Genomic DNA, 13,146 nt, shown 5'->3' on the forward strand with positions numbered 1-13,146 from the left:
TTAGAAAAACTATTAACACTTTCAAAACTAAGCAAGTTGAATGTAGATTGTGTGATTTGTATGTGATAAAGATCACGGCTGACCGTTTCCATAACTGTATGTGTAAATTTGTCCTATTCCAATTTTGCAAAAATTTCTGGAGTAGACAATTAAGAGCAGCAATCACTACAGTAAAAAGCCAAGTGTGAAATTTTCAGCATTTGCAGATAGACACAGGGAGGGAACATCTGCATAAGGTCTGGTATGGGATATGGAGTCAACTGGAACACAAGATGAGACAAATTAGCATCATAGAACTGGCACAGTGAAAGAAGCTTTTTATTCAAGCTGAGACTAACTTAATGCTTTATTGATTATTCCTCTGTGAGGTGGCTTAGAGCTTCAGTACTGGAATTGTAGATGATTTTGTTGTTTATTGACATAAGTGAATTATAAATAATTAAAAAAATATCTTGTGCTCGCTTCGGCAGCACATATACTAAAATTGGAACGATACAGAGAAGATTAGCATGGCCCCTGCACAAGGATGACACGCAAATTCGTGAAGCGTTCCATATTTAAAAAAAAAAAAAAAAAAAAATCTTGCATAGTTATCAATCACACTTGAGTTGTTTCTTGAAGAGATTGCTTGTAATTGACCCCCTTCTCTCCTTTTGGGTGACAACCCCCCTCTGCATGACACAGTGACACAGTGAGTGAGGATCAGTGGTCCATTTTCTTGGCCACAGAGATTGATTCAGGGATGTGCCAAGTTAGGTGGGTTTTTGGAAGAAAGTGATGAGGAATTATCCATTTCATCTCTTTCGTGGGATTACAAGCTTTTGCCTGCAGAGGTCTCTCCATCAATGTCACCTTTCACAAGGAGAAAGCCTGAGAGATGAGGCTGATGCCCAGGGTTAGGCTAGTCCAAGAGAATCTTAATACCTACAAAATTCCTGGCTCTAGTCCCAGAGGTCCTCATAGCTGCCCTGCTTTCCTGTAGTACTTTTCATTTGTGGCTATGAAAGGAGATATAGGATTTCGGACACATTGAGGCAGCAGATAGATGTCATCTCCATCTGCCCTGCCTCCCGCACAGGGTAAACAATTAGAGCTTTATTCCTCGTGGACTGAAATTCCAAGATGAGAATAGCAAGACAATTAAAGGAGGAGGCTGGTCCCTGCTTAAACTACATTTTCTCATTCTCAAAGTCAGGAGAGCTTCTTGACCACACATGCTCAGAAATGCTCCTTGGAGGTCAAAGGGGAGTGATGTCAAGAGATGTTCTACCCATATGCCTCTTCAGTAGAATCCATCTTGGCTAAGAGATGCGTGTGCATGTTAGGGGAAGCACACTGATTGAAACCGCCCACCCTGGCCAGGCACCATAGTAACCATTTGCATGAGTTGTTTTATGGCAGGAGATCCTGATAAGGAATACGGAACTAATAGGCCACCACCAGCTGGAAGAGTTCGGGAAAGATTGGAAGAGTTCGGGAAAGATCGAGAGGAGACACTACCTGTCCGTCCACTTCCCAGAATCCCTCTTGCTAGCATCCATCTTGGCTGAGCGATGCGTGCGCCACCAGGAAAGACTCTGAATTAGAATGATTGGCCAAAGACCACCCGGAAACTAATCCCATCACCATAAAACCCAAGACTGCGAGCCACGCGGCAGAGCAGTTCTCCTGGGTTCCCTTACCTACTGCTCTCCACCCGGGTGCCCTTTCCCAGTAAAATCTCTTGCTTTGTCAGCATGTGTCTCCTCAGACAATTCATTTCCGAGTGTTAGACAAGAGCCCAGTTTAGGGCCCTGGAAGGGGTCCCCCTTCCTGCAACAAATGGCGACCACGAAGGGACATCTTCTTCGCTGAGACTGACATCCTGACCACTCGGGGTACTCAAGGGCCAGCTTGCCTGCCAATGGACCAGACCCAGTGGCCGCAACTGGGACCCTTTTGTCCCTGGTCTCCTCCTGACGCGGACAACTGGCCAGAGTGCCCCGACCGGTAAGGAACAAGAGACTTTATTGACCTCCCTCCCCTTCCCTCTCTCTTTCCTCTCCTTAGTCCTTCCTATCCTTCCCGTTTTTCTAGTCCCCCGGTCCTGGACGCAAGAATCTGGTCGAAGGGCCTCAGCTTGAGCTGAGGATTGGAGACTGATCACCTCCTCTTGGCAGAGAACTCGAATTTTCTGGTCTGGTTTCTGGTAGGGCCGAGTTCCAGTCCTCCCTTTTCTGGAAGCCCAGGGAAAAGTCCCGTAACGCCTGGGTGTCTGCAGGTGGCAGGAGACGTCTGTAAGGCCACCCCTTTTGCCCCTCTTTCCCGCCTCCTCCCCCTTCTTTCAACCTGGCTTCCTTTCCTCCTTTTAAAATCTTTGAAGACATCTGAAGTTTTGTGTCTCTATAAAAGGTTTTCTGAGAGACTGTATTCTTGTATTTAAGAGAGTGTCTGATGAGGACTGCCAGGTTTATATGTGTGTGTTTTAACTCTGTTCTGTGTTGTGATTTGTGATGGCCATTTTGCTTTGTTTGGCTACCATTTAGACCTGCCACCATTTTGTTAGAGCTTGATTTTCTTTCCCTGTGCCTTGAGACCAGGGCTCTCAGGAACACTTATCTAGACCATCTCTAACTCCTGAGACTGAGGAAAAAAAAAAAAAAGCCTTTAAAAATGTTATTTATTTCAGCTTATTTTATAAACTAGTAAATTTTATATTATAATATCTAATTCATGGCCAAACTTAGAAAATAAAGTGAGATCTTACAGTGTGTCTGTCTAAATATGTCTTGGTATGTTTTTGTCTCTGGGTAATATTTTTTAGGTTAATTTGTAAATGAGCTCTATTTAATTGGCTTAAAGGTAAGTGCTTACAAATCAAATAATTCTAAATTAAACAATAAATTCCAGGTTCAGGTGAACTGAAAAATATTCAGTATTAAATACCTGATATTAATGTTTTTTGTTGACCTATCTAATATAGACATGTCTTAGAATAATTAACATCAAGTAAAATATTTTCATTGTGCCTAGGTTAAATATTATACCTATTACAAGTTTGTCAACAAAGAAATTACCTCGAGTAAAAAAACTTCTAAAAAATGTAAATGAGGTATGAGTTTATATATAAACTCTATTAAGAATAATTATTCTTTAAAAATATCTGTCTACAATAGTCTCCCCAAATTGGTGTAACTTAAATTTCTAAGGGTTGTGTTAAACTAAGTATTAAAGGTCTATTAAATAATTAGGTCATTTCCAAATGAAATAAGATTTTAAAACATTTACTACTAAACACTGATATCCTTTTACAAAAAAACTAAAGAGATTTGGGACTATAAATAAATAATGTTTGATGCCATCCTAAAATGTTTTAAAAAAGCAAGGGTTTTAAAAATTATCACTGGTGTTTATGCTCACCAATCTATAAAATGCTAATATAAAAGTTAGCTCTTGGTTGCTAAAAAAAAGCAGGAAGTGTGCTTTCAGTAAAAAAAAAGTATAAAAAAATACTAAAAAGAGTTATGCATGATCAGGATTTTGTAAAATTGGATTATAGTTAGTTAAATAAATAGATTTTGTTAAAAATGACACGGTCATAAGAAAACTGGTTAGAGCCAATTAGGTCCAAGATGGCAGAGCTGACTTTCACTAGACCTTGAGCCTTGGTATTTGCGCCCATTGTGACATACCTACAAGCTAAATGATACACCCATCAACATTGACTGAATCTGACCAAATGTTCTAAAGCTTTTAATTGATCTTTTCGATAAAACTTCCTGAATCGAATTCTTTTGAAGTTTCTTTGACATCTAGCTAACTTTGGGGTGTTTCAGAGGGCCCCTGAAACATCCCAAAGAGAGATATTAAACTGTTTATTTGGTTGGTTAAATTACATGAAAAAGATTATCAAACGAGTAATAAATCCACTCATGTTATAATGTATAAAAAGTTACTAATACAGATATCCTAGAAATTATATAGAGTTTTTAACATTTTGATATGTCTTGGTATTCTGATAAAAAACCTGATGACTTCACAAAAGTTAACAAAGGACTAAATGAACCAGTGAATATGCTTATAACTTTTATGGTTTCTATCTGAAAAATTACAGGTTTAAATCGTGTGTTTTCTGGAAATAAAAAAAAAACCTTCCTCTTAAACTAATTATAAAAATAATTTGGTAAAATTACACGTTATAAACAGAACAATTATATTTTCTCTCTATCTGACTCCTCCAGAAATTTAAAACTCTTAAGTTTCCAGTAAGTTTATCAAATGAGCTAAAAAGGTTATCTCACTAACAGGTACAGAAATCTCAAGGAATTTTTGAGACCTTAAAAAAAAAGAGTTCACCTAGATTTGTTAGGCAAAATCTGTGATAAGTCTTTGGTGTGAGTTTCCCAGTCCTGTTTTATATTAAAAAGTTCAGTCTGAGATCCTATAAGTGTTTCAGCAAAATAAAAAGTCTATGATCAGTTCTGTTATGTGATATTAATGTAAAAGTTTGTTTCTGAAGCTTATCTCAGTAATCTATCTTTGGATGAAGATGGGATGCCTCATGACCTGCAACCAGGACTGGAAAAAGACATAATTTAAGGGACTGTCTCCAACCTGGATGGAAAGACTTTTTATCAGGTACTCTTAACTAGCTCAGGCACAATGAAACTGAAGGGAAATTAACTCTTAGATTAATTCCCACTTCCAAAGGCCCCTACACTAGATTGGTCTATAAAAAAGACAGCTGACCTGATCTCACCTTAAAATGATGCTCAAACAAGAAAAACTACAGTACATCAGGATGAGAAGACAACGACATCAGAGGTAGACAGCTTGTCCAAGATACTGGACCTGATTCATATGATCATTTATAGTGTTCTCTTGACTTCTTAGACCTTTGTATATAAATCAAATGCTTTCCTATCATAGGCCTGATACTATGCTAGTTTTAAAAATCAATCCAATTGTTGGGTTTGAGGCCAACTATCTGTCTAGCTCTGGGTTACCTTGGTAAATTTCTCTACTACAAGACTCTAACTGGTTGGCCCTGAGGAAATTTACTTAAAAAAATTATAGTCATATTCAGGTTACTATAAAACTACCAGACAGAATCCCCTCACCGGGCCAATTAATAATGCCTACTCTGACTCTGGCTATAAATTTGAGCATTTTTCTATTCCTCAAGCTCAATCAGAGCAACAAAAAAAGTTTTAACAACAACAAAAAAAAAATCTCCCACAATTATGAGATAGATTTATATAGATAACACTAAGCTATGGTAATTTAGGTTTAAAGTCTCCTCTGTGTTAAAAACAATTAAATCATACTAAGGATAATCAGTCTAGTAACACTAAAAAACTAGGCTATGTGCCTTATAGATGGTGGTGCCAATGTATAATTTCCCTGAAAAATAAAGATTCGTACAGAGTAGACTAAGTCAGACGACCTGGGATATACTGGGCTACATCTAATGAAAGCTCTTAGGTCTCACTTGTGACTTTACTAATACTGCTGGCTACGTTCTTTGTATTTCACCTGTTTTACAAAATTGCTATTTCTTACAGTGCCAAATGTGTGACTGAGGCCTCTGACAGAATAATATATAGTTCCTTATAAAATCGGTGATGATGACAGTATAACTCTAGATATAAAAAAAAGCAACAAGAGAAAATGTTTTCCTGGACCAAGAGGCTAGTAAGACAGGTGGTCCAGAAAATTTTAGATACTGTTTTATGGCCTAATCCAGTAACAGCACATCAAGAGGCCAGTCGACAAAATCTTTGCCAAACCTGAGAATGGACATTCTCAGTACCATGGGATAAAATGGTCATAAAATGCCCCCCTCAAAGTCGTGGTCAAGTTTGTGAGCAAAAAAGGGCTTTGCCAACTAAAGATTGACACTTGCCATCTACATCTACAGAGATTATATCATGGCCACTCCAACTGCTGACTTTCAACGGCCCTGAAAGGAGTTCAGGGTAAAGATCAAAAATGAGGTGTTCCGTGCTCTGGAAAAAACTGGCAGAACAGGCCTTCAGATAGTTAGATCTTTTCAAGAGATTTTATGAGTCCCAATTCTTGCATCTTCTCATACCTAGAAAAACACTGACATCATTAATGGTGCCATCTGCTTTGGCTATTAAAAAAAAAATTTTACAATTAAAAGTCAAAATAAAATACTCAGTTATGGTTCAGACATCCTGAGAAATAACCAGGTGTTACTATGGGTGTAATTTCAGATTAGACATTGTATTGCTAAACACTTGAGTTTTCTGAGTCGTGTCAGGCTTAGATGCCACCATTCTCAAAACAATGTCTGCTGGAAGCTAGTAACTTCTACCTTACTTTTTATAAAACTAGGCAACTGGCCACCTGGCTACAAGTCTCCCTGAAGTGCCAGGTCCAGACTGGATTTCAGGTCTATTCTTCTAAAAAAAAAGAAATTTACTTTGTCTATTAAAACTCCAGTTATCCCTTCTCCAGCTACTACTAACTGGGTATGTTACAACAAAATGGCAGACCAAGGGATTGAGATTTTAATCATACAAGGCTCAGATCTAAGACTTGAAACTCAGAAATACTTCCAATTCAGTGTCTCTTCTACAAGCTGAGGCAGTCCTATGCCCCATTTCGACAAAAAGTTATCACGGTCATAGTTGCCCTGTTCCCTAAATAAAACTAAACAAGACTCTGCAGGGTGGCGACTCTGGAGTACAGATCTGCTGTACTGTAAAATATAGGCTTTATTCAGCCTCCTTGACCTTCCCTGAGTTCCAAAGTGTAGATTCAAACAATTGCCAATCAGAAAAAAAAAAAAAAAAAATACAAAAACAGAGGAAAAACAACCAAATGGTGGTACAGCCTTGAGACGGGTCCTGGTTCCTACTCAAAAAAAAAAAAAAAAAAAGCATAACAATGTCTTTTGAGTTCTTCTACAGAACTAGAGCCCCCACCCAGGTGAAAGATGGTAACTTCAGACTAAACATAAGATTCTTAGAACACAGCTCTGTTGCTTGACCACCAGCCAATCATCCCAGCAGTGCCTCCTGTTTCTGGGGACCAGTGATGACCATCCTTTTAGGTCTGTTTGGCCCCTGTCTATTTTACCTCTGAGAGGCGCTGACAGTTCCAAACTAAGTGGGTGTTATTACAAGAGTAAAAGCTGGTTTCAGATATAAAACACCCCAACTTAGGTCAGGTATAGAGAGACTTCTGCTCTGCTAGGCAGGCCTACGCCCAGGCACAGCAAGAAAAAGTTACAGAAAAAAGAGACCTCCACCCCAATTCCCAAGAAGCATCTTGAGTATAAAGTCTCTCAGGGGGGAGTTGTTAGGGGAAGCACACTGATTAAAACCGCCCACCCTGGCCAGGCACCATAGTAACCATTTGCATGAGTTGTTTTATGGCAGGAGATCCTGATAAGGAATACGGAACTAATAGGCCACCACCAGCTGGAAGAGTTCGGGAAAGATCGGAAGAGTTCGGGAAAGATCGAGAGGAGACACTACCTGTCCGTCCACTTCCCAGAATCCCTCTTGCTAGCATCCATCTTGGCTAAGCGATGCGTGCGCCACCAAGAAAGACTCTAAATTAGAATGATTGGCCAAAGACCACCTGGAAACTAATCCCATCACCATAAAACCCAAGACTGCGAGCCACGCGGCAGAGCAGTTCTCCTGGGTTCCCTTACCTACTGCTCTCCACCCGGGTGCCCTTTCCCAGTAAAATCTCTTGCTTTGTCAGCATGTGTCTCCTCAGACAATTCATTTCCGAGCGTTAGACAAGAGCCCAGTTTAGGGCCCTGGAAGGGGTCCCCCTTCCTGCAACATGCACATATGGGAGGATCTTGAGATTTACCAAATGTGAACTGTGAACCTGGCAAATTAAAATGATTGGGCAAAGGAAACCCAGAAGAAATGCCCCATATAAATGATTTAAACTGCCATAAAGGTGCAACTCTTTATGAGTCCACCTATGTGTCTATCCACATGTACTGTACTCTTTTTCCTCTTCATAAATACTCTACTTACTTCACTACTTTCTGTCTTTGTGGAAATTCTTTTCTGCAAAGTCAGAGGGCCTGGGACCTTGTCACTGACCACTGGTCTAGTGTCTAGAATTTGGTGCTCTCATCGCCGTGACCCAGCCTAAGTCTCTGGCTAGGAACCCAAGTCCTGCTTAAAGCAGTTACAGGCTGAGGTCACCTGAGACCAACATTACCCTAAAGTACGGCACATTGATGTAGCGATCTATGCTGAAGTCACAGGTGTGGAGTCCTGTACCAAGGTCACATGACAAAAATCTCTGAAACTGACCAAGCCTCACAGCAACTGATACCATGAGCTTCTGGATCTAAACTGGCCAGTTTCCTGACCCCACATTAGGTAAAATACCTATCTTATTACCCATCCTATTGCATCTTAGCCAATTACCCATGACACCATTCCAGTAGGAATTTTCTTTTTCTTGAGGTTATAAAAATTGGCTACTAGCCCACTAAAGGCATCAGCTCTCTGTTGAGTGGCCCACTGATCAAACAGCATCTCCCACTCTGATAAACTTTATTCTCTTTTATTTTTTCATCCTGCCTCATGTCTGGAAATTCTTTTCTAATCCCCACACAGACCACGACAATTGGCCTATTGACTGTTTCAAGCTCAAAGAGTTTGGGCAATGGCAGGTACAGGAAGGACTTTCTGACATTTCCCTGAGTTTATGAGAGGTCCCCTGCCTATGCTTGGAGGAAAGGAGCACCTTTATCCCTGAAGAAGGGAAGGAGCTTACAGAGGGATTAAAGCCAAACAGGACCCTGTGGGGTCCTCTGGAGCACTAAGGCTTTTCTGGGTCCCCAGTTTCTTCTTTGCAGGACAAAGGCTTTAGCCTCTTAGATCTTCCTGAATACCAAACAGCAGACTGAAGCTGTTACTAATCAGGGGAGTAAGGGAACGCAGAAACAAACGAAAAGCAACCAGGAAACTATAATACAGCCATTAAAGCAGGATTCTGGTTCCTTCTCAAAGAATATACATAAGGATATCTTTGAGTTCTGCAGGAACTGAGGCCCCCACCCTGGTAGAGGATGTTAACTTAAGCTAAGCTCAACATTCCTGGATCACCACCCTGCTACCTCACCACCAACCAATCAGAAGAAAATCATACATGCTGCAGCCCTCACCCCAAAGTTGCCTATAAAATCTTTCCCCCCAAAACCATTGGGGAGTTTGGGATTTTTGAGCATGAGCCACACATTCTCCTTACATAGCTCTGCAATAAAACCTTTCTCTGGTCCAAACTCTGATGTTCTAGTTTGTTTGGCCTCACCCTGCATTTTTATGTTCAGTAACAGGATCTGAACCAACAGGCCATGCTAACTTTTCCCCAGTTTATTATACTCAGCTCAGTTTTACTCTACCATGGAAAGATATTCCATGACTTTTTATCAAGCCTAGCATAAAACACTCAGGTTTAACTGTTTCTTCATGTCTTCACCTCTTTTTGAAGACACCTATAAACATCTACTTCTGCTTTATTGACTATGCTAAAGCCTTTGACTGTATGGATCACAACAAACTGTGGAAAATTCTTAAAGCAATGGGAATACCAGACCACCTGACCTGCCTTCTGCAAAACCTGTATGCAGGTCAAGAAGCAACAGTTAGAACCGAACATGGAACAACAGACTGGTTCCAAATTGGGAAAGGAATTTGTCAAGACTGTATATTGTCACCCTGCTTGTTTAGCTTATGCAGAGTACATCGTGGGAAAAGCTGGGCTGAATGAAGAACAAGCTGGAATCAGATTGCTGGGAGAAATATCTTAGATATGTAGATGACACCACCCTTATGGCAGAAAGCAAAGAGGAACAAAGAAGCCTCTTGATGAAAGTGAAACAGGAGAGTTAAAAAGCTGGCTTAAAATTCAGCATTCAAAAACGAAGATCATGGCATTCATTCCCATCCCTTCATGGCAAATAGATGGGGAAACAATGGAAGCAGTGACAGACTTTACTTTCTTGGGCTCCAAAAGACTGCAGAGGGTGACTACAGCCATGAAATTAAAAGATGTTTGCTCCTTGGAAAGCTGTGACAAATCTAGACCGCATATTAAAGAGCAGAGACATTACTTTGCCAACAAAGGTCAGACTAGTCAAAGCTATGGTTTTCCAGTAGTCATGTATGGATGTGAGAGTTGGACCATAATGAAAGCTGAGAATGGAAGAACTGATGCTTTTGAACTGTGGTATTGGAGAAGACTCTTGAGAGTCCCTTGGACTGCAAGATCAAACCAGTCAATCCTGAAGGAAATCAGTCCTGAATATACCTTTGAAGGACTGATGCCGAAGTTGCAATATTTTGGCCACCTCATGGGAAGAGCTGACTCATTAGAAAATGCCCTGATGCTGGGAAAGATTGAAGACAGGAGGAGAAGGGGATGACAGAGGATGAGACGGTTGGATGGCATCAGTGACACGATGGTCATGAGTTTGCGCAAGCTCTGGGAGTGGGTAATGGATAGGGAAGCCTGGCATGCTGTAGTCCATGGGATCGGAGAGAGTCGGACATGACTGAGTGACTGAATTGACTGATAAACAGGGAAAAGCAAAACCTGACTCTATGACGGATGTTTGCTTTACTCTGATCTCTGATTTTCATCGCTTTTGTTACTTTAATCACTGAAAGGATACCGTTTATAGTTGTGAGCATACATAATGGCCTGCCTCAGGGAAACCTATCCCTCTGCCTAAATGTTAAAGTGACTTTGTTCAGCTCACAGGGAGACATTCTGACCTTGCTCACCTGTGAATGGTTGCAGACAAGAAGAATCAAGCATATCTCCTCCCTGATACTGACCAGGACAGGAGATATTTTGCAAGATTTATGGCTTTTTAATTTTCTTCCTCACCTCCCCTCCTCTCTGTTCTATAAAGGAAAATGGGATCCAGACCTTGATAACATGGCATTCCAGGATACTAGCCCACCATCTTCTTGGATGCTTGGCTTTCTGAATAAATTTACTATTCCTTGTCTCAACATCTTGTCTCACAATTATTGGCCCGTCATGTGTTGAACAGACCAAACTTGGGTTTGGTAACACTCCCATGTCATGTAAAACTTATACTAAATAAATTTGTATTATTTTCTGTTACATTAAATAAATTTGTGTAGTGTTAATTAGGCTTCCCAGGTGGTGCTAGTGGTAAAGAACCCTCCTGCCAATGCAGGAGACACAGGAGATGCTGTTCGATCTCTGGGTTGAGAAGATCCCTGGAGGAGGGCATGGCAACCCACTCCAGTATCCTTGCCTGGAGAACCTCATGAACAGAGGAGCCTGGAGGGCTATGGTCCATAGGGTTGCAAAAAGTCAGACATGACTAAAGTGACTTAGTCATGCATACACACATAAATGCATACTGTTAATCTATTATAGGATTCCCAGTAGAGAACTAAAAAAAAATAGTGGAAAAAATATTTTCCTCCCACAGAGAGCTTTGCGATACTTCTTTTTAAGTGGGTTTGTCTTGGCTTCTGTTAATGGCCATATACTAAGGCAAATCATCCAATATCATCACTGAAGAGATAGGACCTGTTGAGGGGAAGCAAAATATACCACCCTAAATAGTGCCATGTTGGCATGTGGACTGTTATTGAGCTGAAGGCAATCAAGACCCAGAAGACTCAGGAAAACTTAGCTGCCTGAAAGAATTTAGACAGTGTGCCTATTACTAGAAAGAGAGCCATTGCCAGAGATAACTTCTTATTTCAGAAAGACTTACCTGTGTGGCAGGACACAGATTGGTTTACCAAACATTTGCTCTTCTCACATTCCTCTGTTTTTCTTCCTTCTTTTGAAGCCCCAGGACCCTGTCCCCCTTTTTCCTTGGCTCAGGATGGTACATACACCTTAGTTGCTGATTACCACTGAATTTCATGGTTTTGTGGGACTCTCATACATACATAGTTAAATTTATTTTTTGGCTGTTAATTTGTCTGCTGTCTATTAAAATATCAGACCAGCCAGAGATCCTAGAAGGGAAGAAGAGAAATGTTTTCTTCTCCAACACTATACAGGGGAATCCCTCAGCTTGTTGCTACTTTTCTGCATCTGGAAACTCCCTTGCTTTCTTCTCTCTTGAGTCAGAGGAGGAAGTTGTGGAGCCCGATACCAAGGTCACAGAGGCAGAACCTTGTACCAAGGTCACAGGACCAAAAATCTCTGGAACTGACCAAGCCCCATAACAGCTCTTACCATGGGCCTCCTGATCTGAACTGGCCTGTCTGCCAACTCCAATTCAATAAAATACCCATCCTATTTTCCACCCTATTGCATCCTAACCAATCACCTGATACCACCCTTCCAGCAGGAATTTTCTTTGTCTTGAGGCTATAAAAATTGGTTACTTTAGCCTGCTAAAGGCATCAGTTCTCCCTTGAGCTGGCCCACTGTTCTAACAGTGTCTCCCACTCTAATAAACTCTTTTCTCCTGTCATTCTGCCTCATGTCTGGAAATTTTTCCAACCTGCACACAGACCACAAGAGAAGTGTCTGTTCCATACATGACAGCCTCTGTCCTGTGTCAGGACCTTCTCGTGCTTTTTCTTCTGCCCAGAGAACTCTTTTCCACCCAACTTCCCTTCATTGTCAGCTCCCCAGTAAGTCTGAACCACTGAATTCAGGAGCTTCCTCCCCATATTATCCTCTTACAACTTATGGTTTCATTTCTACCGCAGTCATCTCAGTTATGTTTGTGTTATCATTTATTAGCTAACATTTTGTCAATCTCCCCTACTATAGTGGAAACTATGAGAGCAGGGACCATGATTTACGTTATTCTAGCACCTAGCTCGTTTTTAGTGCATTGACTAAATTAACAAGTGAAAAAACAAACTTTTTCTCTTACTAATGAAAATTACCTAATCTGAGTGGACTTCTACCATCAGTTATAATCACTCTTCTATTCCTTAAAATGGGCAAATTGGAGAAAAAGTACTCATAGGGTTGATTTCATTTGGTTGACTATCAAGTTCCCTTTGACTCCGATCCCTGAAAACAGATCTTTGAAATTTTCCAGTTGCCAGGCATTCATTTGCCTGGGGGAGGAGGAGTTGTTCCCTCCTCAGCACCAAGCAACATCCTGGTTAATTGAAGACAAGCCTGGTGGTCCTGCCC

At 40.8% G+C, this 13,146-nt stretch overlaps 1 non-coding gene across 1 annotated transcript; it reads left to right on the forward strand.

Moving 5' to 3' along the window:
• The first annotated feature begins 454 nt into the window (after positions 1-454).
• Positions 455-561, forward strand: LOC133058032 (U6 spliceosomal RNA). Its single transcript, XR_009693158.1, has one exon. It is a non-coding gene; the product is annotated as a U6 spliceosomal RNA (small nuclear RNA).
• The last annotated feature ends 12,585 nt before the right edge of the window (positions 562-13,146 follow it).

Source organism: Dama dama, chromosome 5 (assembly GCF_033118175.1).
Source record: "Dama dama isolate Ldn47 chromosome 5, ASM3311817v1, whole genome shotgun sequence".
NCBI classification, from domain to species: domain Eukaryota; kingdom Metazoa; phylum Chordata; class Mammalia; order Artiodactyla; family Cervidae; genus Dama; species Dama dama.